The 26154-nt window shown below is 42.2% G+C and overlaps 1 protein-coding gene across 8 annotated transcripts in view; it reads right to left on the reverse strand.

Annotated features, from left to right (window-relative positions):
- Positions 1-26154, reverse strand: part of atp8a2 (ATPase phospholipid transporting 8A2) — a 696532-nt gene that overhangs the window by 581916 nt on the left and 88462 nt on the right. The window contains exon 1 of one of the 8 annotated variants that reach the window (XM_085999231.1): positions 25924-26060. The exons of the other annotated variants lie outside the window; for them this stretch is intronic. The gene's annotated coding sequence lies outside the window, so the exon portion shown is untranslated. Of the gene's footprint in view, positions 1-25923; positions 26061-26154 lie in introns of those variants that run through there. 8 annotated transcript variants of the gene reach the window in all.

The following is a 26154-nucleotide window of genomic DNA, read 5'->3' on the forward strand; positions in this document are numbered from 1 at the left end:
TACTCGCTGGAGTTTAGAAGAATGAGAGGAGATCTCATTGAAACTTATAAAATTCTAACAGGACTAGACAGACTAGATGCAGGAAGGATGTTCCCGATGGTCGGGGAGTTCAGAACCAGGGGTCACAGTCTAAGGATAAGGGGTAAGCCATTTAGGACAGAGATGAGAAGGAATTTCTTCACCCAGAGAGTGGTGAACCTGTGGAATTCTCTACCACAGAAGGCAGTAGAGGCCAATTCATTAAATATATTCAAGAAGGAGTTGGATATATTTCTTAAGGTTAAAGGGATCAAGGGATATGGAAAGATGGCAGGAACGGGGTACTGAATTTGGATGATCAGCCATGATCTCATTGAATGGTGGAGCAGGCTCGAGGGGCCGAATGGTCTACTCCTGCTCCTATCTTCCATGTTTCTATGTTAATGTTAGTCGACTCCGGCTCCTCCGCCACCATCATTCACGATCCCCATCCCGATCCCACAAAGGGCATGCCCCAAGTTTCAATCAGGCTTTTACAATTCAACCCAGACAACTATACAAGGATCCCTTCCCTTGGAGCTAAAGCAGGGTGTTGTTTGCAAAGGCACGTTCACGACCAGCTCCCCAGTTTGGCCGGTTAGAAAACCGGATGACTATTGACTATCGCAAACTCAACTCAGTCACCCCAACGTGTGCCCCGGTGTTTCAGGAGACACCCACCCTATTCTCCCAGTAGCAGTAATCAGTTCAGAATGCGATTCAGTAGAAAACATCAGAAATTGAAAATTGGCTTATGGGAAAAAGGCTAAGATTAGTCTATGATGAAATAAAGAAAGGAGAAAAGGAAAGATTCTGTCCCTTTTCTACTTTCAGTGTAGCGTCCCTTTTAAAAAAAAAACCTATACAAATGTTTCAAAGCTAAAAGCTGAGGAAAAGAAAAAAAAGTTTGTTTGACAAGAGATTAAGTTTCTGTCTAAGATTTAACCTTGGAGTTGCGGTTGTTATCGTGAATTTTCCAATGCAGTTTGATTTGTTTTGTTTAAATGTGAAAATCAAACTGTCTTTTTCGACACAGGAAAGTTTTTTAAATTTACGTGAAGTGACGCACACGTGTGTGAGACAATATTTGCTCCGCCTTCTTATAAACCCGCAAAGGATTTAACCCTTTCTGCTGGCAGCTGTTTTTTTTTTTTTTTTTTTTTTTTTAAATTGTTTCACCAAACAACTTTGATCTATGTTTTCTATCTTTAATATTGTGTTGGACAGTAAAGTTTCTCCAGACGCTCATGAATGAGATAGAATCTGGTATTAATGGGAATTTTCATTCTAGTGAAAGTCAGGAAAGTGTAGCTATGATAGCTTTCTCTTGGAGACATTCGTGTCCCTGTTTATCATGAACATTTTAAGAAAACTGAATGATAGTCTGGCTACTACCCAAGACATCTGGACCATGTGGTGGAAGATGAGCAAAGATCTCCAAACAATCTTTTGATGAGATCACCTGAATGCCCGAGAATGGCATGTATCGGATGGCACGTGTGGCCCGATATTGAGATTCCGATGAGTGTGCAAATGTGAATTGTTACGTATGAAGCAATTACCATCTGGAAATGCATGGCGAATTTGCACTGAAGAACGGGTCTCAGACATGCTCAGTTAGTTGACAACAGTATGACATGAAATGGTTAATGTGGCTCAGGAGAGTGAGACAACTTGTGGGAGTTTGTGGAGAGCACTGTGATCCCAGACAACCACGTTTGCACTAAGTGCCATCATCTTGAGGAACTTCAGCTCATAGTTTTTGAGCTGGAGTCTGAGGTGCAGACATTGTGGGGCATCAGGGATGGGGAGAGTTACCTGGACACTTTGATCCAGGAGGCAGTCACACCCCTTAAGTTAGGTAGTGCTACAGGTCTGGTTAGTGGTCAGGCACAGGAGGGTGTGACTGCAGGTAAGGTGCCTCCAGGTGCAGTGCTGGAGGAGCCTCAGCCTTTGTCCTTGTCCAACAGGTATGAGGTTCTTGCTGCCTGTGTGGATGAGGGAAAAGCCTGCAGGATGGATGAGCAAGCTGACCATGGTACCATGATGCAGGAGGCCATTCAAGTGGGAGGAGTGAAAGGGAATGTAGTTGTGGTAGGGGACAGTAGAGTCAGGGGGATAGATAATGCTCTTTGCAGCCGCGACCGAGTTCTGAATTTTGTGTCGCCTGCCCGGTGCCAGGATTAACGACATCTCCTCGCGGCTGCAGAAGAACTTCGAGTGGGAGGGGGAAGATCCAGTTGTCGTGGTCCACGTAGGAACTAGGAATGAGGTTCTGCTGAGGGAGTTTGAGGAGCTAGGATCCAAATTAAAAAGCAGAACCTCAAAAGTAATAATCTCTGGATTGTTACCTGAGCCACGCGCAAATTGGCATACAGACAAACAGATTAGAGGTTTAAATGCGTGGCTCAAATAGTGTGGGAGGTAGGGGTTTCAGTTCATGGGGCGCTGGCACCAGTACTGGGGAAAGAGGGAGCTGTTCCGTTGGGACGGACTCCACTTAAACCGGGCTGGGACCAGTGTCCGGGTGAACCGAATAACTAGGGCAGTAGACAGGGCTTTAAACTAATGATGGGAGGGCCGGAGGATTCAGGAAAGAATAAATTTAAAAGCAGCGAGAGAAATGTCAAGGCTCTAGAGCAGAGTAGAGTTTTGGATAAAAATAAGCAGAGTGGGTCAGGAAGGGACAGGGAGAGTAACAAAGGTAATAAAGCATCAGAGACTAAGTTGACATCAGGAAAAAATAGAAATAAGTCAAAGCTAAAGGCACTATATCTGAATGCGCGAAGCATTCACAACAAAATAGATTAATTAATAGCGCAAATAGAAATTAACATGTTTGATCTAATAGCCATAATGGAGACGTGGTTGCAAAGTGGCCATGGTTGGGAGCTAAATATTCCAGGATACTTAACTTTCAGAAGAGATAGGCAAAATGGAAAAGGAGGCAGAGTAGCCCTGATAATAAAGGATGGGATAAAGATAGTAGAGAGAAAGGATCTTGGCACCGAAAATCAAGAAGTAGAATTAGTTTAGGTGGAGCTAAGAAATAGCAAGGAGCAGAAAACATTGGTGGGAGTTGTTTATAGGCCCCCTAACAGTAGTATAAATCAGGAAATTAGAGGTACATGTAACAAGGGTAATACAGTAATCATGGTGGACTTTGATAAGAACATAAGAAATAGGAGCAGCAGTGGCCATTCAGCCCCTCGAGCCTGTTCCGCCATTTAATGAGATCATGGCTGATCCGATTTTGGCCTCAACTCCACTTTCCTGCTCACTCCCCATAACCCTTGACTCCCCTGTTGCTCAAAAATCTGTCTATCTCAGCCTTGAATATATCCAATGACTCCACCTCCACAGCTCTCTAGGGTGAAGAATTCCAAAGATTCACGACCCTCAGAGGAGAAATTCCTCCTCATCTCCGTCTTAAATGGGCGACCCCTTATTCTGAGACTATGCCCCCTCGCTCTAGCTTCCCTGATGAGGGGCAACATCCCCTCAGCATCTACCCTGTCCAACCCCCTCAGTATCTTATATGTTTCAATAAGATCACCTCTCATTCTTCCAAACTCCAATGAGTATAGGCCCAACCTGCTCAACCTTTCCATCCCAGGAATCAACCTAGTGAACCTTCTCTGAACTGCCTCCAATGCAAGTATATCCCTCCTTAAATAAGGGGACCAAAACTGTACACAGTACTCTAGGTGTGGTCTCACCAGCACCCTATACAGTTATAGCAAGACTTCCCTACTTTTATACTCTATCCCCCTTGAAATAAAGGCCAACATTCCATTTGCATTCCTAATTACTTGCTGCACCTGCATGCTAACTTTTTGTGTTTCATGTACGAGGACACCCAAATCCTTCTGTACCGCCGCATTCTGCAGTCTTTCTCCATTTAAATAATATTTTTCTTTTCTATTCTTCCTACCAAAGTGGATAACTTCACATTTTCCCACATTATACTTCATCTGCCAAATTCTTGCCCACTCACTTAACCTATCTATATCCCTTTGCAGACTCAATGTCCTCCTCACAACTTGCTTTCCCACCTATCTTTGTATCGTCTGCAAATTTGGCTACAATACACTTGCTTCCTTCATCCAAGTCATGAATATATTTTGAAAATAGTTGAGGCCCCAGCACTGATCCCTATGGCACCCCAGTAGTTACAGATTACCATCCTGAAAATGACTCATTTATCCCAATTCACTGTTTCCTGTTAGCCAATCCTCTATCCAATGTAATATATTACCCCCAACACCATGAGCTCTTATCTTATGCAGTAACCTTTTACGTAGCACCTTGTCGAATGCCTTTTGGCATTACATTTGCGGTTTTCCAATCCGCAGGGACTTTTCCAGAGTCAAGGGAATTTTGGAAGATTACAACCAATGCATCCACTATTTCTGTAGCCACTTCTTTTAAGACCCTAGGATGCAGGCCATCAGGTCCAGGGGACTTCTCAGCCTTTAGACCCATAAGTTTGCCTAGCACTTTTTCCTCTAGTGATAGTTTTAAGTTCCTCTCTCCCTTTTGCCCCTTGATTTTCTACTATTACTGGGATGTTTATAGTGTCTTCTACTGCGAAGACAAATACAAAATATTTGTTCAATGTCTCTGCCATTTCCTTGTTTCCCATTTTTATTTCCCCAGTCTCATGTTCTATGGGACCAACGTTTATTTAAGCTACTCTCTTCCTTTTTATATACTTGTACAAGCTCTTGGTCAGTTTTTATATTTCTTGCTAGTTTACTCTCTCAAACTATTTTCTCCTTTATTATTTTTTGTGTCATCCTTGGCTGGTTTCTAATATTTTCCCAATCTTCTGGCCTACCACTAATCTTTGCAACACTGTATGCCTTTTCTTTCAATTTGATACCATCCTTAACTTCCTTGGTTAGCCATGGTTGGTTCATCCTTCTCTTCGAGTCTTTCTTTCTCACAGAAATATATCTTTGTTGACAGTCATGAAATATCTCTTTAAATGTCTGCCACTGCTTTTCTACCGTCTTACCTTCCAATCTATTTTCCCAGTCCACTTTAGCCAACTCTCTCCTCATACCTTTGTAATTGTCTTTATTTAAGTTTAATACTCCAGTTTCAGACCCAAGTTTCTCACCTTCAAACTAAATGTGGAATTCTATCTTGTTATGATCACTCTTCCCTGGAGGTTCTTTTGCTACGAGATCATTAAATTAATCCTTTTTCATTACAGAATGCCAGATCTAAAATAGCCTGTTCCCTGGTCGGTTCCACAATGTATTGTGCCAAGAAACTGTCCCGAATACACTCGATGAACTCGTCCTCAAGGCTGCTTTTGCCAATTTGATTTGTCCAATCTATAAGATTAAAATCGCCCACGATTATTGCAGTACCTTTCTTACAAGCCCCCATTATTTCTTGATTTATACTCTGTCCTATAGTGCAGCTACTGTTCGGGGGTCTACAGGCTACTCCCACCAGTGCCTTCTTTCCTTTACTATTTCTTACCTCCACCCAAATTGATTCTACATCTGGAACTTCCGAGCCAAGATCACTTCTCACTATTGTACTGATCTCATCCTTTATTAACAGAGCTACCCCACCTCCTATTCCTTTCTGTCTATCCTTCCGAAATGTCAAATACCCCTGGAAAATTCAGTTCCCAGCCTTAGTCACATTGCAACCACATCTCTGTGATGGCTATTAGATCATACCCATTTATTTCTATTTGTGCCGTCAATTCATCTATCTTGTTACGAATGCTCCGTGCATTCAGATAAAGAGCCATTAATTTGGTCTTATCATTTTTCCCTACTCTGACCTTATTTGCTGGTGCACTCTTATGTTTCTACGCTCTGTCCCTTCCCGTCACACTCTGGTTTTCATTGCCCATATCACTAACCTGCACTATTGTCCGGTCCTTTCTCTTTAACTTTCTAAATATCCCCTCGCTTGAACCCTCCCCCCCACACTATTTAGTTTAAATCCCTATCTACAGCCCTAGTTATTCGAGTCGCCAGAACACTGGTCCCAGCATGGTTCGAGTGAAGGCCGTCTATATGTTAATCTACATATAGACTGGGCAAACCAAATTTGCAGTAATAATGTGGAGGATGAATTCATGGAATGTATGCAAGATAGTTTTCTAGGTCAGTATGTTGGGGAGCCAACTAGGGAACAGGCTATTTAGATCTAGTATTGTGCAATGAAAAAGGGTTAATTAATAACCTTGTAGTAAAGGGACCTTCAGGGAAGAGTGATCATAATATGATAGAATTTTATATTGAGTTTGAAAGTGATTTAGTTAAATCCGAAACTAGGATCTTAAATCTAAACAAAGCAAACTACATAGGTATGAAGGGCGAGTTGGCTAAGGGAGATTGGGAAACTACATTAAAAGGTATGATGGTAGACAAGCAATTTAAAGAATTAATACATAATTTACAACAAATATACATTCCTTTAAGGCACAAAAACCCCACAGGAAAAGTGGTCCAACTGTGGCTAACAAGAGAAGTTAAAGATAGTATTAGATCAAAGGAAGAGGCTTATAATGTTGCCAAAAAGAGTAGTAAGCCTGAGGATTTCAGAATTCAGCAAAGAAGGACCAAGAAATTGAAAAAGGGGAAAATAGAATATGAGAGTAAACTAGCGAGAGACTTAAACACAGACTGTAAAAGCTTCTATAGGTATGTAAAGAGGAAAAGATTAACAAAAGTAAATGTGGGTTCCTTACAGGCTGAGACAGGAGAAATTATAATGGGGAATAAGAAAACAGCAGAGAAATTAAACAAATACTTTGTATCTGTCTTCACGGAAGAAGATGCAAAAAAACTTCCCGGAAATAGTGGAGAACCAAGGCTCCAGCGAGAATGAGGAACTGAAAGAAGTTAGTGACATGAATCTTGTCATTCATGTGGAAATGACTTATGAAATAATACTGGGCGGCCTGCTGGTGGCGGTGTCCAGGGAGATTATAAATACTCGGGCATGGGCCCAGCTTGCTCAGGACATTCTTTAACAGGAACTAGTGAAGGACACAACTAGATCTCCATGTTGAAAAACAGTTGATTAAAGCCTTGTTTAATACTCAGGCTAAGTGCCTAGTAGTTTTCTTACGTCAGTTAGCATTAGTAAAAAATTAGTACTGGAAAAATTAATGGGACTGAAAGCCGATAAATCTCCTGGACCTGATGGCCCGCATCCTAGGATTTTGAAAGAGGTGGCTATAGACATAATAGATGCACTGGTTGTCATTTTTCAAAATTCCACAGATTCTAGAACGGTTCCCGCAGATTGGAAGGTGGCAAATATAACCCCACTATATAAGAAAGGAGGGAGAGAGAAAACAGGGAACGACAGACCAGTTAGCCTGACATCAGTAGTAGGGAAAATGCTAGAACCTATTACTAAGGATGTGGTAACAGGGCACTTAGAAAATAATAATAGGATTGGGCAGAGTCAACACAGATATATGAAAGGGAAATTGTGTTTGACGAGCCTGTTTTGAGGTTGTAACTAGCAGGATAAGGGGGAACCAGTGGATGTGGTGTACTTGGATTTTCAGAAGGCATTCGATAAGGTGCCACACAAAAGATTATTGAACAAAATTAGGGCTCATGGGATTGGGGGTAATATACTAGCATGGATTGAGGATGGGTTAACGGACAGAAAACAGAGAGTAGGAATAAACGGGTCATTTTCGGGTTGGCGGGTTGTAACTAGTGCGGTATCACAAGGATCAGTGCTTGGGCCTCAGCTATTCACAATCTACATCAATGATTTGGATGAGGGGACCAATTGTAATATATCTAAATTTGCTGATGATACAAAGCTGGGTGGGAATGTAAGTTGTGAGGAGGATGCAAGGAGCCTTCAAGGGGATATAGACAGGCTAAGTGAGTGGGCAAGAACATGGCAAATGGAATATAAAGTGGAGAAATGTGACGTTATCCATTTTGGTAGGAAAAATAGAAAAGCAGAGTATTTTTTTTTAAATGGTGAGAGATTGGGAAATGTTGGTGTTCAGAGGGACCTGGGTGTACATGTACAAGAATCACTGAAAGTTAACATGCAGGTAACAGCAAGCAATTAGGAAAGCCAATGGTATGTTGGCCTTTATTACAAGAGGATTTGAGTATACGAGTAAAGACGTCTTACTGCAATTATATAGGGCCCTGGTGAGACCACACCTGGAGTATTGTGTACAGTTTTGGTCTCCTTACCTAAGGAAGGATATACTTGCCATAGAGGGAGTGCAACGAAGGTTCACCAGACTGGTTCCTGGAATGGAGGGATTGTCCTACGAGGAGAGATTGAGTAGACTAGGCCTATATTCTCTAGAGTTTAGAAAAATGAGAGGTGATCTCATTGAAACATACAAAATTCTTACAAGGCTTGCTAGGGTAGATGCAGGGAGGATGTTTCCCCTGGCTGGGGAGTCTAGAACCAGGGGTCATAGTCTCAGAATAAGGGGTCAGCCATTTAGGACTGAGATGAGGTGAAATTTCTTCACTCAGAGGGTGGTGAATCTTTGGAATTCTCTACCCCAGAGGGCTGTGGAGGCTCAGTCGCTAAGTATATTCAAGACAGAGATCAATAGATTTTTGAATATTCAGGGAATCAAGGGATATGGGGATAGTGCAGGAAAGTGGAGATGAGGTAGAAGATCAGCCATGATCTTATTGCATGGTGGAGCAGGCTCGAAGGGCCAAATGGCCGACTCCTGCTCCCATTTCTTATGTTGTTAACTTTTAAAGAATTGACAAATACTCCATCGAGAAACTATCGAATTAATGAAACAATCTCGTACCTGTTAGAGGGATTGAAATTGAAGTTGAAGTGGAGAGTTACATGGAATTTGGATTGGGACAATTGAGGGCTAAGGAGAAATCATGTTTAGCAAGAATTATCCACAAGATGGATACGACTGAGAGAGATCTGGAGAAGCTTTTAAGTCCATGACTTGTTGGTTACATGTTAAACTGTAATGTCGCTTGAAATGATTGTAAGACTGAGTTTAATTGTAACTGTAATAATTGTGTTCTGTAGATAACAAGAGTGTGGGAAAAACCAGTATGAATCCAGTATGAGGTGGTTTTGATGGTGCCTCCCGTGTCACTACTACTGCAACTGCCATGCTTTACTGGTCTAACAGGACCTGCCCCATCACCCAACACGTTTTACTCAATACCAAAACCTATGCTCAAGTGAAACTGACAGTAAATGAGATACTTAAGTATGAGCTGCACAATTATGTGGCACAATTCGGGTAATACATTCCCCTGTTGTTTAAGGGTTTCAGTGAGCTCATGATGCGACTGAACTCCTCCCTAAAGCATTTTGGAACAAGACAACTTGAGAATAGATATTGAAATTGATAGCAATGGGGACGATTCACACTGGTAGGATATTGGGCTTAATACATCAGCACACTCTTAGGTTCATATTATTTCACACGCTCTGGTAGTTCTCCAACTTGTAATACTCCTGCCTATGACTAACCAGCACTAACAAATTAATTGCGCACGCCAAAAGGGAAGATCCGAAACAACGTAGAGGAGACCCCAGGCGGGGTAAGATCAAGAAAGTTAGAAGAAACAGAGGATGCCCCAGGCGGGGCAGAATTGGAACACCGGAACAGTGAACCGAACCTGTGTGAAGGGTCGGAGGTTGCTCCTCCCCCTCAAAAGAATGGACTGTAAGGGAGAAATCTTCATTGCTGAGCCTCCCTACTAACTAATGCCCAAGTTGAGAAAGCAATAAGCAAATTAGGGGACTATGAGTGGTGGGAAGTAGCTTATAATGTCAGCCAGCATCCCTGGACACAAATGGTATCAGCAGGCCGATAACTTAGAACTAACTAGATTAGTCAAAAGAGGATTGCGAGAAGTCAATAAGGATGTTTCCTTCTCAAGGTGGGGAGTTGTATGAAATCGTGAATTGGGAGAAATAACTTGAGACAAAAAAGTCACTTAACACTGGTGTTAGAATAACTGAATAGATGCTTAGAATTTGCTTATATTCTTGGTTCCCTGCAGATGTTATAACATTCTGCACCGTGGCAGTGATCTTGTTTCCAGACTAGCTGTCTGCTGTTTGTGTGCTAGAAAGGTTGTTGACTGTATCTTGGATAATCTACCCTAGGCCCACCCCAAAAAAGAGTAAAAGAGATATCTAGAGAGCTTTTAGCACAGACGGTGAAAGGAAGGGAAGAGCTATTTGCGCACGCCAGCCGTCTGTCCGATCGGGACCGATACTAGCTGCTTGTCATGGTCGTATGTCTACTATGTTTAACTTGATTGCGTGTTGTACTTAACTTAAACTGCTGCTCCTTAATAAAATGCCTTACAACTCCCAAGACCTTTTGGGTAATGTGTGTGTGACCTGTGATCCAAATCGTTCACGAGCTTTAGATTAGCTCTGGAAAAGGACAGGGAGCAATCTAGAGTAAAAATACTTAATTGCAGGAAGGCCAATTTCAGTGGGATGAGAGCGCAACTGGCCCGGGTATATTGGAATCAAAGATTGGCAGGCAAAACTGTAATGGCACAATGGGCTGCCTTTAAAGAGGAAATATTTCAGGTACAGTCGAGGTACATTCCCACTAGGGGGAAAGGTAGGGCAACCAAAGTCAGAGCTCCCCGGATGACGAGAGAGACAGAGAGTAAGATGAATCATTAAAAGAGTGCGTATGCCAGGTGTCACGTCGAGAACACATCTGAGAATCAGGCTAAATATAGAAAGTTCAGAGGAGAAGTGGAGAAGTGAAAAAGAAAATAAGAGGGGCAGAGAGAGGGTATGAAAATAGAATGGCAGCTAACATAAAAGGGAATCCAAAAGTCTTCTATAGGCATATAAATAGTAAACGGATAGTAAGAGGGGTGGGGCCGATTAGGGCCCAAAAAGGAGACCTACGCATGGAGGTAGAGGGCATGGCTGAGTTGCTAAATGAGTAATTTGCATCTGTTTTCACCAAGGAAGATGCTGCCATAGACATAGTGAAGGAGGAGGTAGAGGAGCTACTGGATGAGATAAAAATTGATAAAGAGGAGGTACTAGAAAGGCTGGCTGTACTTAAAGTAGATACGTCACCAGGACCAGATGGGATGCATCCTCAGATGCTGAGGGAAATGAAGGTACTGGCCATAATCTTCCAATCCTCTTTAGAAACAGGGGTGGTGCCAGAGGACTGGAGATTTGCAAATGTTACACCCTTGTTCAAAAAAGGGTGTAAAGATAAACCCAGCAACTACAGGCCAGTCAGTTTAACCTCGGTAGTGGGGAAGATTTTAGAAACAATAATCAGGGACAAAATTAACAGTCACTTAGACAAGTGTGGATTAATTAAGAAAAGCCAGCATGGATTTGTTAAAGGCAAATCGTGTTTAACCAACTTGATCGAGTTTTTTGATGTGGTAACAGAGGGTTGATGAGGGCAATGCAGTTGACGTGGTGTACATGGATTTCCAAAAGGCGTGCGACAAAGTGCCAATAACATGAAGCCCATGGAATAAAAGGGACAGTGGCAGCATGGATACAAAATTGGCTAAGTAACAGGAAAGAGAGAGTAATGGAGAACAGTTGTTTTTCGGACTGGAGGAAGGTACACAGTGGTATTCCCCAGGGGTCGGTTCTAGGACCACTGGGTCTCCTGATATATATTAATGCCTTGGATGTGGGTGTACAGAGCACAATTTCAAAATCTGCAGATGACACAAAACTTGGAAGTATAGGTAAACCATGAGGAGGATAGTGATAGACTTCAAGAGGACATGGATAGGCTGGTGGAATGGGCAGACACGTGGCAGATGAAATTCAACACAGAAAAGTGCGAAGTGATACATTTTGGTAGAAAAAATGAGGAAAATGAGAAAAAATAAACTAAAGGGTACAATCCTAAAGTGGGCGCATGAACAGAGAGACCTAGGGGTATATGTGCATAAATCATTGAAGGTGGCAGGGCAGGTTGAGAAAGCAGTTAAAAAAGCATACGGGATCATGAATAGAGGTAGAGTACAAAAGCGTGGAAATTATGATGAACCTGTATAAAACACTGGTTCGGCCTCAACTGGAGTATTGTGTCCAATTCTGGGCACAGCACTTTAGGAAGGGTGCAGAAAAGATTTACGAGAATGATTCCAGGGATGAGGGTCTTCAATTACGTGGATAGATTGGAGAAGCTGGGGTTGTTCTCCTTAGAGCAGAGAAAACTGAGAGGTGGTTTGATAGGTGTTTAAAATCATGAGGCGACATAAGAAAAAACTTTTTTTTACCGCAGCGAGTGGTTAGGATCTGGAATGTACTGCCTGAAAGGATGGTGGAGGCAGACTCAATCACGGCTTTCAAAAGGGAGTTGGATAAGTAACCGAAGGAAAAAAATTTGCAGGGCTACAGGGAAAGGGCGGACGAGTGGGACTAGCTGCAGTGCTCTTTCAGAGAACCGGCACGGGCTCAACTGGCCAAATGGCATTCTTCCGTGCTGTAACCATTCTATGATAAAGAAGTTTCTCCTGAATTCCCTATTGTATTTATTAGTGATTATCTAATGTTTATTGTCCCTAGTATTGATCTTCCCCTGCAAGTGGAAACATCTCCTCTATGTCTACCCTATCAAACCATTTAATAATCTTAAAGACCTCTATCAGGTCACCCTTCAGTCTTCTCATTTCGAGAGAAAACAGCTCAAGCCTGTTCAATCTTTCCTAATAGGTATAACCTCTCAGTCTGGTATCACTCTAGTAAATCTTTTTGTTGCACTTTCTCTATATCTATTTTATAATATGAAGACCAGAACTGTTCACAGCACTCCAAGTGTGGTCTAAACAAGGTTCTATACAAGTGTAACAAAACTTCCCTGCTTTTCGATTCTATCTCTCTAGAAATGAACCCCAGTGCTTGGTTTGCTTTTTTATGGCCTTATTAACAAGCGTTGCTATTTTGTGATTTGTATATCTGTAACCCCAGATCCGTCTGTTCCTCTACGCCATTTAGACACTTATTTTGCAAGGAGTATATGGCCTCTGTATTCTTGCTACCAAAATGTACCACCTCACACTTATCTATATTGAAGTTCATTTGCTAATTACATGTCCATTCTGCAAGATTATTAATGTCTTCCTGTATTTTGTCGCAGTCCTCCTCTATATTAACTGCAGCCCCTAATTTGGTGTCCACAAATTTTTAAATTGTATTTCCGATTCCCGAATCCAAATCATTTATGTAAATGGTGAGCAATAGTGGTCCCAGCACCGAAGCTTGTGGAACACCACATCCCACCTTTTGCCAGTCTGAGTAACTACCGTTAACCCCTACTCTCTCTTTTTTGATTTGTAGCCATCTTGCTATCCATTCTGCTACTTGTCCCTTGACTCCACATGCTCTGACCTTAGTCATGAATCTACTATGTGGTACCTTACCGAAGGCTTTTTGAAAATCCAAATATATTGCATCTACATTACCCTTGTCTACTCTTTGTTACTTCATCAAAGAATTCAATAAGCTTGGTCAAGCGTAAACTTCCCTTTTGAAATCCGTGCTGACTATTCCTTATTTTCAGTTTCTAGATGTTTTTCTATAACAGCTTTGAGTTAGGATTCCATTATCTTTCCTAACAACTATGTTAAGCTAATTAGTCTAAGGTTCCCTGGACTTTTTCATCTCCCTTTTTAAATATAGGAATCACATTAGCTGAGTAGATAAATACAACCTCCCTCCACCCTTGCCCCGAAAATGCACCTGAACAAAGCACCCACATCTCTGCACACCACACGCTGACCATTCATTTTGCCTTTGTGACCGAGGTATCCAATTTAGAAGATAAGAAAGCATGGGGAAAAAATACAAATTGCTTGGCGATCTAAACAGTTTCTTCCAGGGATTATGTACAATGTATTCATGGACTCTATCCCACTTACTTAAAATCCAAAACGGAAAGTTCTGCACCATTTCTCCCTGACGCCCCATCAAGTAAATCTCAACAACCTTACAATCTGCATTCTTCAGCCCTGGACGACTGCTTTCCACAGATGACAAGTTCATGATCCCAGCAGTAGTCCGAGGAGCATTTGGAACATTTCTATATTCTTATCCCTATGACCTCATATCCCACCCCAATCCAATATTTATCCAGTTCTTTTCTTGAAAGGAGCCAATTGACATAGCATTAACTGCTTTAGCTGGGACTCTATTCCATAAAATACATGCACAACTCTGTAGGGGCATTGTCCTGTAAATTGCTTGAATTGTGTTCTCAAAATGGAGATTCAGTAAAAGTGACCACACAATATTGAATCAGTAGTTAAACTGAAAGCCCAGAAATGGCTAGGAAAAAAAAAATTAAAAGCCTGAAGATGGTTTTCCTTGAATTTAGGCTATATTAAGGGGTTCCTGCCATGGCTCAGCAGATTCTCTTTGTCTTGGTTAGATGCAGTTTCTCTTTGTAGTTAGAAAAAAGATTCTCTATTTTCTTCTGTAGTAACCTTTACCTAGCAGGTGTACATTTACAATGACAAAGTATTTCAAAGACAGGTGTGTTGGCAAAGTGCTTGGCTGCATCAAACAGTTATAGACAGAGGTAAGTGTGTCACTTAACGGTACAAGGTGTCCAAGATCAGGGAAGGTAACAGTTAAGTTATCAGATACCATCACTCATGCAGAAGGTGGATTCAGCTGGAACCAAGTGGAACCGATAACGCCACCACAAAAGGGGCACATCAACTCAACATTCCAAACACTAATCCCGCTATCACATGTAGGTTCACACTGCAATTCCAACACGTTATAGAGGTAGAGCAGAAGCAGCTCCAAGGAAATTCTCAACTGAAGTATTTTTCTAATCTCTGGTCTCACTTGAGCTTTGTTAACTTTGAACTACTTCTGTACTTGCAGTGAGAGTTAAATAATTTATTTACTTCTAACATTATATGTACTTTTTCAGTAAACTGTCCCCCTCAATAGTCTTTTCTCTAATTAAAAGCTTAGCTCTGAGATTCTCCCCTCTTTCCCTGATCCATTAATATAGGTATCAATCTCTTGTCCAGTTTTGAAGAAAGGTACAAAACATTGATCATTCTCTCCACAGACATTGTGTTTCCCAATGTTTCTATTTTTGCTTCCTCTTCCTTTTTAATGAGCAACTAATAAATATAAAAATGATTTTTTTTTCTTGTGCCAATGTTCATGAACTTATTATGAATCACACTGGACTGGATCTTGGCTTCAGCAGCGAATTAACAGCACTAGCCGTTCATTACACTTGCATTTGCCCATAGATTTTGTTGAGTCTGAGTGTCCCAGATATGCTTATTCTAAATCACTGGACACAGACAAGAATAACTTAAACAGGTCTTTACTAATCGAAGGTCAGGGCTGAACTGCTGAGCAAATTACTACACAGAGTTTATATACCGGTGTGGTCACCACCGGTACTACAATATACAGTAGCCAAGAGAAAGTAGTCCATCTCTTAAGGTAGTCTCTTAAGGTGGTACAGGTTACATACACAACAATTCCTCCCTTTTTAGCTTAACAGTGTACATCCCAATTTAAACATAACATGGATAACATATATACAACTTCATGCAAAACTGTTCAAAGATTCAGTCTCTGAGGAGGCCTCCTGATCAGAGTTGGATAACGCCTTTCAGGGGTCTCTGATTCTCGTTGCTGGGGTGACTCATCTAGTTGATCTCTTATGGATTGGACATCAGGTACATTGGCGTCTGAGGTAGATGCTTCAGGTTCACTAACTTCTTCCACTGGTGTCTCTGTCGTAGTCATGGGTTCGACCCTTGTTCTCGATTCTACAAGTTGGTCAGCATGACGTCGTATTACATTTCCACCAATATCCACCGGGTACATCAGGGGTCCTTGTCTGGCACGAATTGTTCCAGATTGCCATTTCTCATTCTTATAGTCCCGGGCTAACACTGGTTGTCCTATTTCGAAACTCCGAGTGGTCTTGTTATTTATATGCTGGAACTGTTTGTTTTCGACTTCCCTCCGCACATTTGGTTTTAACAAGTCCAACCTGGACCGCAACCTCCTGTTATAGAACATCATGACAGGGCTTTGATTTGTCACTGCATGAGTGGCATTTCGATATGCCATTAGGAAATTGTCCACCTTGTGTTGTAGTGGAATCTGGTCTTCGCTCATGGCCTTTATCGCCTTTTTGAACGTTTGTACAAATCTCTCGGCCAACCCATTTGTAGCCGGATGATATGGGGCAGAGGTATAATGTTTCACCCCATTCTTCTTCATGAATCTCTGGAATTCTTCTGACACGAACTGCGGTCCGTTGTCTGAACATATTTGTTCTGGCAATCCATTTCTTGCGAATATCGTTCTTAGAACTGCGATCGTCTTTTCCGAGGTAGTGGTCGCCATCTTAATCACTTCTGGCCATTTAGAATGTGCGTCTACCGCAATTAAAAACATGGAGTCCATGAATGGACCTGCGAAGTCAATATGTACACGTTGCCATGGGGTTGAAGGCCATTCCCATGGATGCAGCGGTGCAATTGGAGGTGCATTTTGAACTTTTTGGCACCCTGAGCAGCTTTTAGTCAGATCCTCTATTTGTTGGTCGATACCTGGCCACCACACATAAGCCCTAGCAAGGCTTTTCATCTTGACTCCCCCCAGATGACCTTCATGCAGTTCCTTTAGAACTCTCTCCCTTAATTTAGGAGGAATAATCACCCTTGTTCCATACATCAATGTTCCTTGACAGACGGACAGCTGTTCTCGTCTGGCTGAGAATGCCGGTAACAGTGGTTCACCATGAGCTGGCCATCCCTTCACTGTCAATTCGTAGACCCGAGACAGTGTCGGGTCGTTCCTGGTTTCTCTCTCAATACTTGCATTGGTGACTGGTAAACATTCGATGATGGTCGAGTGAAATAACTCAACAGGGTCAACCGTCGGTGCCCCTTCCGCTGTAGGTAGTGGCAGGCGCGACAGCCCATCAGCATTACCATGTTGCTTTGTACCTTTGAATTCGATCTGATATTGATGTGCCCCTAGGAAAAGGGACCATCTCTGGAGCCTCTGCGCTGTCATCACCGAAACACCCTTCTTAGGGTTAAAAATGGAAACCAACGGCTGGTGTTCTGTCAGCAGCGTAAACTTTTGCCCTTGCAGGTAATGATTAAATTTTTTTACTCCCCACACAAGGCTGAGTGCCTCCCTATCTATCTGAGCATAGTTGCGCTCAGCGGAGGTCAATGATCTGGATGCGAACGCGACTGGTCTTTCCAAGCCATTTGGCAACTTATGTGAGAGCACTGCCCCAATACCATATGGAGAAGCATCACAAGCTAAACGAATAGGCAGCGTTGGGTTAAAGTGAGCCAACACTTCCTTAGAGGTGATCAATGCCTTGCTTTTGTGAAAGGCCCACTTACAGTCCTCGCTCCACTTCCATGGCACTCCCTTCTGCAAAAGAGCGTTCAGCGGGTGTAGCACCGTGGATAAATTTGGCAGAAACCCTAGGAACGACCTCAACTGGGATACATTTTTCGGAGCGGGAGCCTTCACAACAGCTTCGATCTTGTCAGGTGACTTGTGAAGCCCCTCCTGGTCAATGACGTGACCACAGTACGAGATTTGCTTCTGAAAGAACTCACATTTCTGGTGATTAACTCGAAGTCCATATTCTTTCAATCTGTTGAGCACCTGTTCCAAATTTGTAATGTGTTCCTCATCATCATCTCCTGTAATCAGAATGTCGTCCAGGTAGCATTGTGTGCCTGGAATTCCCTGTAATACCTGCTCCATGGCCCTTTGCCAAATTGCTGGAGCCGATGCCACTCCAAAAACCAGTCTATTATACCGAAATAAGCCCTTATGCGTGTTGATCGTGAGATACTGGCGTGACGCTTCATCAACTTCCATCTGTAAGTACGCCTGCGCCAGGTCTATCTTGGTGAAGTGTTTCCCGCCAGACAACAAAGCGAAAATATCCTCAATCCGTGGAAGCGGATATTGCACCATGTGAAGCACCGGATTAACAGTGATCTTGAAATCGCCACAGATGCCAACCTTCCCCGGTTCCCCCGGCTTGTTACTCGATGAACGCTTCATGACGGGAACAATGGGCGTAGCCCATTCACTCCAGTCCACCTTTGACAGTACTCCAGAACGTTCTAGTCCCTCCAGCTCAGCTTCCACAGCAGGTCGTATCGCATAAGGTACCGGTCTAGCTTTGAAAAATTTCGGGTTTGCATGTTCTTCAACTTTGATGTTTGCCGTAATTCCTTTCAGTGTTCCCAGTCCCTGCTGGAACACCTCTTTAGCATCGTCCAATATTCTGGACAGTCGTTTAGGTTTGACATCGTCCTTTTTACCGGAATCTACAGTTAGTGCTTTTAAGGAATGCCAGTCCATATTTATTCTCCTGATCCATTCCCGTCCCAGTAGTGGTGGACCTCCCTCAGGTAACACATATAAGTCCATTCCTCGGCTTTCTTTACCCTTGTGGACCACCTTTACCTTTATCTTTCCGATGGGGTATACTCTTTGCCCCGTGTATGTTTTCAATACAATCTCCGTATCCCTTAGGGGAATGTGTGGAAATAACCTTTTGTAATCTTGCTTATTCATGATCGTCAATGCCGATCCAGTGTCCAATTCCATCTTCACTTGGACTCCTGCTATCTGAAGTGTGACCCAGATAGTTTGGTGGTCTGCTGTGTTACCCACATTATGTATTCTTAGACAACCCAATTCCTTACTGCTGGAGTCTGAATCCATCTTCTGTTCATCCGAACTGTTCTCTGTCACCTTGTGTACCTTTTTGCACTTTTCCTGCGGTGACTTTTTGTTGCTGGTCTTCTTTCCTGACCAGCATACTTTAGCTATGTGACCTAGCCTGCCACATTTTCTGCATTCCTGATTTTTGAACCAGCACTGGTTCTGATCGTGCGTTGTCCTTCCACAACGATAACACTTTACTGCACCCAATGCCATTCGATTGGTGCTGAGTTCCGATGACCTTAGCTGCATTTCCGCAGTGCCTCTTGCTGCGGCCTCGTGCGATGCTGCAATGGTGACAGCTTCATCAAGCGTACGGTCCTTTTCTCTAGCAGTCGCTTTTGAGTTCCTTCTTTTAGTAATCCACACACGAATTTATCTCTCAGAGCGTCTGCTAGTCCTGTACCAAACTGACAGTACTTTGATAGCTTGCGCAGTTCAATTAATTCAGCGTTGCTTTCCTCTTTCAGCTGCGTTCTTCGTAAAATTTAAATCGTTCTGCTATCAGCAGCGGCGTGGGGTTTAAATGTTCTTGCAGGATAGTAACAATATTCGCGAAAATCTGATCCGCCGGTTTATCTGGTGTTACAAGGTGCCTCAATAACCCGTACGTCTTCGCACCCATTGAGTTTAATAAGGTTATTGCTTTATCATCTGGTACCTCATTTGCTGTACAATAAACTCCAATGCGTTCTACATACGTGGCCCAATCTTCAACATCGCTATCAAAAGCAGTGATGTTACCGTGTTTAGGCATCCTTGAGAGTTTCTTTAAATATTTTATTTTCCCAAAATGGCGGCTTCGCGCGCTTGTCTTCTTCCCCCGCCGACTACAATGGCGGCTACCGCGCTGTTGCCGTTCTCTCCTCCCAGCGGTTCTTAATTTCCCCGATGCTGCTTTTGTTCCCCCGCGGTTCTCGTGGGCATTAACGCTTCCCTTGTTGCTGCGCCTCTCGGCCCCGATTGCAGCCCAGCCCTTTACACCGGCTGCGGTCGAGTTCTCCACCCTTTTTCCTCCGGTTTCCCTCCCCTTCTCCACTGACAACGCGGCCGACTTTCTGCCCGTGTCGCTAGATCGGCTTACCCACCACCGTGGTAGAAGGATGATCACTGCCTGTCGCTGATGGAGGACTTCGTGGTCAGTAATTTCAACCCGGGTTCTCGATGCCTCCCGTGCGACGCGGTGCTCAGCAGGCTGATGAGGGCGGATGCCTCTTTTCGATGCCCGTTCTGAGGACGAAGCTGCCTTGGATGTAAAACTGCCGCAGGGTAAGATCGGACTCGTCGCCACTGTTGAGTCTGAGTGTCCCAGATATGCTTATTCTAAATCACTGGACACAGACAACAAGAATAACTTAAACAGGTCTTTACTAATCGAAGGTCAGGGCTGAACTGCTTAGCAAATTACTACACAGAGTTTATATACCGGTGTGGTCACCACCGGTACTACAATATACAGTAGCCAAGAGAAAGTAGTCCATCTCTTAAGGTAGTCTCTTAAGGTGGTACAGGTTACATACACCACAGATTTTCTATGGGATTTTGCACTGGAACTTTCTGCAATTAGAAAGCCATTTCAGTGCAGCACCCTCTGCAGGAATCTGGGACTTGTGTGAACAGGGCAAGCAACCTTAACCAATCAGATTGAAGAATTGTTAATGAGCAGCGCAGAGTCTGAACCAGGAAGCGTCAGTTAGAATATTTAATTCAATGTGCAATCAGGTAAAGAAAGCAAAATAGAGGGAAAGATTGGATTCAGAGACAGAGAGATAAGCAACAGAAAAAAAAGCTTTACAAATTATTTAAATTTAATATTTTTAAATCGCCAACCATAATTAAAATCTGAAGGAATGAGTCTCCACACTTGTAAAAGTTAATTTTCACTGCCAGGGGGGTTGCTTGCCAGTAATTAAGACTTAGCACACCGTTAAAAATTTACTTATACTGAATGGACAAGCCCTAACTTTTTCTGGCAAGTTTAGTGGGTATAATAAGTACAGCAACTTCACGCCGTTGCATGTATTTCAATGCCGAGTCTCTCGGCAAGATACCATTATAGTGCAGCTTCTGGAGGAGCAGGGCAACTTGGACAGCAACTTCCTGATTTCCGCGTCTAATTGTAAATGTGTGGTCACCGGAAGTTGCTATCCAATTTAAACTTTAATAACGGTGAGCACTGTTAGCCTTGCCGTTATTTCTACAGCAAAATCTGGCCCATTAAATGTAATCTCCTTAGCCCATTTCATCAGTCCAGATTCATTTGAACATTGAGTTACATTTGTCACCAATGTAGATATTAATCAGTTTCATACAGTAAACACAAGTCCAGTAGGCACAAATTGTTTCAAACTTTCATTCAAGACCAGTTCAGCCAGGAGAGAGACTTACATTCCACCTGTCTAACTGCCTTTCTGTGCATATCCCTGGTGGCACAACGTTCAGCATCTCTCTCTGAAACTTCCTCTCCAAATCCCTATACTTCACTATTTTTCTCCCCGCCTTTAAAGGCCTTCTCAAAATTCATCTTTTCAAACATGCTTTCAGTCACCTCTCCTAAATCTCCCTCAAAAGCACAAGGTCCATTTTGCTCCTCTTCTATCAAACATCTCTGGACATTTTCTACATTAAAAGGCACTATGTAATTACAAATAGTTCTTGTCTGAGCAGGAAGGACTATTTTAATCCACTGCATTGTTCAGTCACTGTGAATATGCAACATGATTGTAAAAAGACTATCACTTTTCAGGTAAAGCTTACTTTCCACAGAAATAGTACACCTAGCGCTAGAGAAAAATTATAATATAGGTTACCGTTCTATTGTTAAGAACATTTTAATTGTTTTATGCTTCCACTTGGTTGACTATTTGTATCCATTTCATTACAACAGAAAGTAACTCGACAAATAAGCTATGAGAATATGAAGTGCCAAGCCACAGATCCATGTGCTTTGTTGGACATCTGAACCTGGTAGGCTCCTCAGCAGAATTCAGAGATGACAATCTTCCATGAAATCCAAAGAACAGATTAATATCTTCAAAGGGGATTTCCACATACCACATTCCTTTTGCACTATTATTAACAGTCAATTTGTTTGTTTAAAGTCAACGTCTGACAAAGCTGTTGCTGTTATTAAAGATAGCAAAACACGTGAAGACTATGTTACAACACAAACTGTAACTCTGTCATACAGAATGATAAAACAAAAGCAATATATGAGAAAAGCAAGTGTGGAATCTGAAAAGGCCAAGCCCTTAGCAGCTGATGAACCACTTGCTCGGTCATGAATTGTACCCAACCCATTGGATTTCCAAAAGGAAGTAACCAACTACAGGTCACCCTTCTGTGAAAGCTCTCCTTGACCATAAAGGAAACAAAGGAGCAAAATTTCAACATTACAAACCACTTTCTAATCAGTCGCATTCTATAGACGACTCATCCATGGTCCCAGCAGCACACAAACTATCGTGCTCTGAAGGAGTATTTGATCATTTGGACCCATTTCATAGCTTTCAGTCCTGTTCTGACAGAATTATTTATCCAGCTTTTTTCCCCTAAACGATTTACAAAGCATTGACAAAAGTGATTGGCAGAGAATTTAGCTGAAAGCCCAAAATAGTCTGATTCTGGCTAGTCAGAATGTCACACATGCAAATTGCACATCATACTTGCTTAATGAACTCAAATATCATATTCATATAAAAGCAGCAAAAATCTTAACTGAACAATGACGATTATCTGAAATAGTACTTAACAGGTAGAAGACATACCATTGAACAAAAAGCAAGCAGGTAGGAAAGCCAATCAGGTGTCATGCAGCTACAAATTAATAAGAAAGAGAAAGCAAACCACTTAAATCGCTCAAAATATTTTTTTGAAAATCCTTTCAGCTACCTGCTGTCAGGAACCAACGAATATAGTAGTCAAATTTCAAACATGAACTGGGGGGGAAATCAACAAGTATTACACAACTGTATCGACACTTCAAAAGGTATTTCACTGGCTATGAAGAGCTTTGGGACGTTGTGGAGTTGTGAAAAGTCGTTATATAAATGCAAGTTTTTTTTTAATTCTTAAGGTTACCCATTAACTGTGATATCTTAAAAATGTCTCCAACAATTTTCAGTCAGGTATAATGAGCATATCTGTATAATTATACACAATCAATATACACCAATTATAAATATAAATATATTTTGACATATGGAAAGAACTCTAATTCCCGCTTTCTTTATTTTCAGTACCACCCTTTCCATAGGAACTGTATCAAAGGCCTTACTGAAATCCAAGTGCACTGTCTTACCCTTAATAAGCTCCTTTGTCACACCCTCAAAAGAAAAGCAGTAAATTAGATTGGCAATACCTTCCCTTCATGAACACATATTGGCTATCTTTTATTATTTTATTTCCATCCAGATGCTCCATATTCTTCTCATTAATAAAGGTTTCCAAAATTTTACCCACAATTTTCATCAAACTCACTGGACTGTAAATTCCTGTTCATTTTTGCCACCTTTTAAAACAAAAGCAACATCTGCTTCTCATGCCAGTGGGCATGTTAGAACCTGCTTGTGCGTGCAACTCCATGTTTCTTTCTGCAATAAACTCGTTAATCTACATTTTTCTTTGAGCGAGGGTAGATCACATTCCACTCAGGACATTTACTCTAGAGTGATCTTTATTATACAATCAAACAGTCAGAACAGAATTGATGAGGGGGATGAAAATGTTATGACTGGATCTGTATCTGTATAATACACGTTACAGCTCTGTAAAATAACGTCCTTTCCTGTTCCACCTCCCCCCCACCCCCACCCCTTTTGGTAAAAGACATGGACTTCAGCAATAACATTTAAACAGAACATTTTGTACCCAACTTTATTCCCCATTCCCTGGTAAAACAATCAAAAATCAGACAGCAATCAAATTACCCAGCTGAAAATTCAAAGTATACTGCACCTTTATAACACACCACCAGTCATCTATTACAAAGGCAAAATACTGTGAATGCTGGAAATCTGAAATATAAACAGAAAATGCTGGAAATACTCAGCAGGTCAGGCAGCATCTGTGGAGAGAGAAACAGAGTTAACGTTTCAGGTCGGTAACCTGTCATCAGAACTGGAAAATGTTAGATATAACAGGTTTTAAGCAAGTACAGAGGCAGAGAAGGGGGGGGAAAGGAAAGAACAAAAAAGGAAGGTGATCTGAAATTGTTGAACTTGCTAGCCCGGATGGTTGTAAAATGCCTAATCGAAAGATGAGGTGCTGTTCAGAGCTTCTGTTGGGCTTTATTGGAACAGTGTAGGGGGAAAGGACAGAGAGGTCAGAGTGAGATGGGACGGAGAATTAAAATGGCCAGCGACCAGAAGCTCGGGGTCACACTTGCGTACTAAACAGAGGTGTGCAACAAAGCCATTACCCAATCTTTATTGGGTCTCCCCCATGTAGAGGAGACTGCATCGTGAGCAGCGAATACAGTATACTAAATTGAAAGAGGTACAAATAAATCGCTGTTTCACCTTCAGATCCAAACCACAATTCCCATTTTTTCCAGACAGCAGGTTCTGATAATGGTTCTGCTGTTGCCATTTACAGCTCCTCTAGACCCATCTTTTGTACTTCACTTGTCCCGTTACCATTCCTTTTGGCCTTGAGTCATCGTCCCTTTTGTCATTTAATCACTCCTGCCTTCCACCCAATCACAGACCTACCCCTTGTGTTCTAACCTTCCCGCTCACCCCGCCCTTTCTCTGCCTAGGTACTTGCTTAAGACCTGTTGCAGCTGTAAAATTTTCCAGTTCTGATGACAGATTACCGACCTGAAACGTTAACTCGGTTTCTCTCTCCACAGATGCTGCCTGACCTGCTGAATATTTCCAGCATTTTCTGTTTATATACCAGTCATCTATTATTCTGCATAGCTGATTTTTGAGACTGTTAAAATTGAGTTACTGCAGCTCACAGTGGACTTCATCTGCTCACTATCATCCCTATTATTAACAGACATACATCAGCAGGAAGCCACTAATGTGCCACCTAGTTTGCAAGAAAATTAACACTGTGGTTGTTAAGTCAAAGGAAATGGGGAAAAACATCCAAAGAGGCAAGACTGAAACCACATTACAGGTAGGATGTGGATTTTCCCTGTGATTCACCAGTGAGCAATCTCAGCTAATTGCTAATGGTGCCATTGAATCCTTAAACATGTTTTTTGAACTAAGTCCTTCAAATCGTAGGACTCATGAAAACCCTTTTTTGGTATAATGATTTCTAATTGAAAGTATGGAACTGCTAATTAAACCTCTAGATCAGACATTATAATAATCTTTGTAATCACCACAGAAGAGCAATATTACAAAACGCCAATACAAAATTGAATCAAGATAAATATAGACAAGGAAGCTCATTATGCCCATCTTAGCTCACCCATCTCAAAAAACTATACGCCCATCACATTAAATAACTAAGGTTTTTACCTCAATTACTGGACCCAGATGTTAATTGCTCTTAGTATGAAGAACTTCCCACTATCTCCCCTAAACTTGCCCTTCACCAGTTTGAACCTGTGCCCCTTTTGTCCTAGGTTCATGGCATAGCTTAAAGTAGTGCACTGAATTTACCTGTTCTACATCATTTACTGTTTCATAAAAGCCTTTATAAAAGTCTCTGTCAGTTACCTTCTTTGAAGGATAAGTAGCCCAAGTTCCTCCACTTTTTCCTCATGATTAAATATTCCGACACTAGTGTTCAGCCTGGGAGACACTAGCGATTGTTTTGATTTTAAATACAATAGAAACAACGGGCATTTCATGAAGGGGGAGCATCTAAAAACAGGCCAGTTCATTAGCTTAAAAGACTTGACGCTGGCCGCGAAGTACGATGACACTTGGCTCAGGATGCAAACACCAGTTTATTATATAAAACTAGGACATGTGCTTACAAAACCGATCCGTTGTATCAAAACAACCGCACCACCACCAAACAAAGCAGGTACAAATCAAGGCAAGTAGGAACAAAACCTGGCGTAGAAATGAAACGGAGAAGATAACAACAGATGGAGGAGAGGAAGGCGGGGGGCGGGAGGGGGTATGTGCCGTGAAGGCTGAAGTGGATCAAAGTCGAGTCTTTTTAAGGCTGACAAGAGGGGTCTCCGGTACTCACACTTACGCACTGCACCATTTCAAAGCATTTCTACCAGAGTGCCATTTGTCAAATACACGCAATGTCACTTGCAATGTGCAGGTAGGATGTCAGCTGGCTGATGATCCCTGCGCTCGGACCCAACCCACAAACACTGGGCAAATCGATGGCCACCCAAGGTGATCGGTAGCTGGGATAACATTAATGACAGAAACGGGGACTCGGGGGTAATGCATCACTGCTCGATCTCTT

This window comes from Somniosus microcephalus, chromosome 10 (assembly GCF_052327205.1).
Source record: "Somniosus microcephalus isolate GS21.2 chromosome 10, FLI_Smic_1.0, whole genome shotgun sequence".
In the NCBI taxonomy this organism is placed as follows: Eukaryota; Metazoa; Chordata; class Chondrichthyes; order Squaliformes; family Somniosidae; genus Somniosus; species Somniosus microcephalus.